A 3,576-nucleotide genomic window follows, 5' to 3' on the forward strand; every position below is an offset into this window, starting at 1 on the left:
GTCCCAGCTTAAACCAGCTCAAACCAGCTGCCATGCTTCAAAACATACCTAACCAGCATATGCTGGGTTTTTTTCAACAGGGAATTAACAACGATAACCTTTGTTTGTTATATAATCATCCTTAAGTCAATCTTATCTCTCATCATTTACCGCTGTCATGTTTCCTCTTTTGCTCCTCTTCTTGCTTTTTTCCGCTTCTGGCTTCCAGACGTATAAATCCTCTTCATGTTTAAATTAGCAAATGCACGAGTAAGCGCTGTGCCAGTTTGAAAACGGCGGCCGACGCATCACGAAGAAAAAGCACCCCAGGCAATTGCCTGCCCTATTGCTACGCCTCTGGTCATTATACAGCCGCTGCCGAGGCTGGATTCATAAAGGTATTATTTTGGGTCGCCTTTGCAGCTGTGACAGCACCATCTCCCTGCTGAACGAGCTGAACGTCTTGCCTGTTTTTGCTCAATTCTGCTAACGAAAATAGTTACTAACAAAGATCACAGCACGTCTCTGAGCAATGGCGTTTACTTATTGAATGAATCAGCTTTTTGAACGAATCGGTTGAATAAATGATTCAGTGATTCACTCATTTACACAGACATCTAAATGCTATTTCAGATGCAGATTCCATAAATGTTTTCTTATGTTGGAATGAAAGACACTAAGTCTTTCTTATTCTTCTTATTCTTACCCAAAAATACAAAATGGAAGAAAGAGTTAAAACTTAACACAATCTTGCTACTCAAGCTGTGTATGAACATCTTTTATATATATTTATTTGCTTCTTTTCCATTTTGCATTTACTTGTACTTTTACTTTCAATACTTAAGTACGTTTAAGATTTAAAAAAAAAATACTTTTCATACTTAAGTACAATAAATATCACATACTTTAAGACTTTTACTTAAGTAATATTCTAAACGGTGACTTCAACTTCTACCAAAGTCATTTTCTGGTAAGATATCTGTACTTTTACTTGAGTATGGCTTTCAGGTACTTTATACACCACTGGGTGTAATGGACCCAGAATGAATTGCTTATTAAAAACTGCTCTCTAAATTCCATTCTCAGTTTCACTGTTCTCATGTAGACTAAACTAGATTGAATATTAAATTGAGTCTCTCTGTCTAATGCTGCAGAGATGAGGCGAAAGAGAAGAGGAGAGGAGAAGAGAGGACTTTGTACATCAGTGATCTCATAGCACGGCCTGCAGATCCATGTTTATTAGAGTAACTCTAATATACCTCTCGTGCTTTTTCTGGCCACGTACACACTGCAGCTAAATACATTGTCACTCTTCTTCTGAGTGCTTAATCCCATTCTATGAGAGACAACCACATTCTATCCGAATTCATAATAATCTACGGGATAAATTGGTGCGTGCAGATACCTATATCCCCATTCCTGGGACCCTCTGATGCCCAGGGAAATTTTCCGTGTAAAGATTGTGTTGCCTGTTCTCATTATTTAAAATGCAATTCATTTACACATCCACAAACGGGTAAAGTCTATAAAATTAAACAATTGATCACATGTAAAACAACTCATGTGATATACATAATTATGTGTACTTGCCCTTTATTGTATGTTGGCAAAACAAAACGTGCATTGCACACTAGAATTGTTGAACATATGAGTACTATCAGGAGACAAGATCACACTTCTCTGTTTTTTTGTCATTTTGAGTCTGCAAAGCATTTTTTTTTCTGATTTTAAATTCCTGGGCATTGAGAGGGTTCTTTTGCATAAGAGAGGTGGTAACCGTGATACAAAATTGTTACAAAGAGAGGCTTTTGGGATTTTTGAGTTGAAATCATTAACCCCGACTGGATTAAATGAAGAGATGGAATTGCATGACAATTATCCCTCATTGATTAAGATCAGCTGTTAACAATTTGCAATTGTGCCTTTATAAGTGTGTTGTTGCTTTTTTGCCTCTTGAGCACTGAAGAAAGCATGGGCTGAAACGTTTGCTCTCTGGTCTGTTTTTTTTTTTAAACACCTTTGTCGCTTTTTTCACTTTTGCATATGGAAAATAAAACCTACATTTTTGAGCGACCTTTTTTGGTCTGATTGAAAAAAATTTGAAGTGTGCGGACAAATTCAGCAACTTGTTGGACTAAAATGTTCTCCCTTTTGCTCTACGCACCTGAGAACTCATTGTTCTTTTTGAGCGCACAAAATTCCTGCTTGAGAAATATATTAATACAATTGTTTTACATATAGTTTCTATAAATACAGATAAAAAATGCTAAAAAAATAAAATAAAAAAAAGCACCTAAAATATTCATAATTTTAATAGACTACATTTAAGGTTAAAACACATACAGTACAGTAACTGCATATTTTTGAGTTCAGTGCACTTCAGCAAAGATTGTCATTAGACCTATTATTGTCATGGAATAACTACAACAATAACAATGTTTGATAAAAAATGTTATAATCAAAATGCATGAAAATTATGGCAAACTGCAGTATTTCCAATTTCAACTGCAGCATTTCCAAAACCTCTCTAATAACTAAAATGTGTACTGTGTTTTCAGGGTTTTGTGTTTCTGGAGAGTTATAATCCTCTGGAGTACAACCCCTTCCTGCATCATTTCAATACAGTACATTATCGTAACGTGAATCATATTGTCACGCCCCTGGACTCATTGTGTTGTGTTTTCCCTCCCCAGGTATGCCGTGTTCCCTTTGATTAGTCACTCCTTGCACCTGTGTTTTCCCAATCACCCAGTGTTTAAAAACCCTAGTCCTTTCAGTTGGTTTTTGTCGGAGATTGTATGTCTTCCTGTGTGTGTCCTATGCTCCTGTCTGTCCTGTGTACCCAGTGGATTCTTGAATTAAAAGAAGTAGGGATGCACCGATACCACTTTTTCCAGTACTCGCCCGATACCGATACTTTTATTTTTGGTACTTGCCGATACCGAGTACCGATACCGATATTTTTATTGCATTTGTACATTTTTTAAATATTGGGTACAGAAACCAAAAGGGTATGTATAATGTTAGTTGGTTAACTTCATTTATCAAATAGATACAGTCAAACCAAAATTTATTCAGACACCTTCAACATTTCTCACATTATCACAGTTTATTTGCTATAGTTTAGAAAATGATAATAAAATATGACAAGAACTCAGAGTTACACTGTGTCAGGACAAATTCATCTTGATAATGTTAGATAATTTTGATAGAAAGGTATGTAATAGATTACAATCAACCAAAATAATTCAGACAGCTGTTAGTATGACAGTATTTACACAACTATGAATACTTTGTCGGGCAACCCTTAGCCTCAATGACAGCCTGTAGTCTCCTGGGCATGCTGTCATCCAGCTTCATGAAAACCTCAACTTCAGTTTTTTTCCCAGACTCGGTCTGAATCATTTTTGGACCTAAATTTGAATAAATTTTACTGGCAGTCCACTGTATGAAGGATTTTTGGGTATGATTTGTCACAGTTTACTTTATTTTGCTATCCTCACTTACATAAATGAACTATAGTGTCCTGCACCCACTAGTAAAAAAATATAAAAAATTATATCTGGTCTCTGAATAATTTTTGGTTTCACTGTATAT

This window comes from Sinocyclocheilus anshuiensis, unplaced genomic scaffold, assembly GCF_001515605.1.
Source record: "Sinocyclocheilus anshuiensis isolate Anshui unplaced genomic scaffold, SAMN03320099.WGS_v1.1 scaffold199, whole genome shotgun sequence".
Classification (NCBI taxonomy): Eukaryota; Metazoa; Chordata; class Actinopteri; order Cypriniformes; family Cyprinidae; genus Sinocyclocheilus; species Sinocyclocheilus anshuiensis.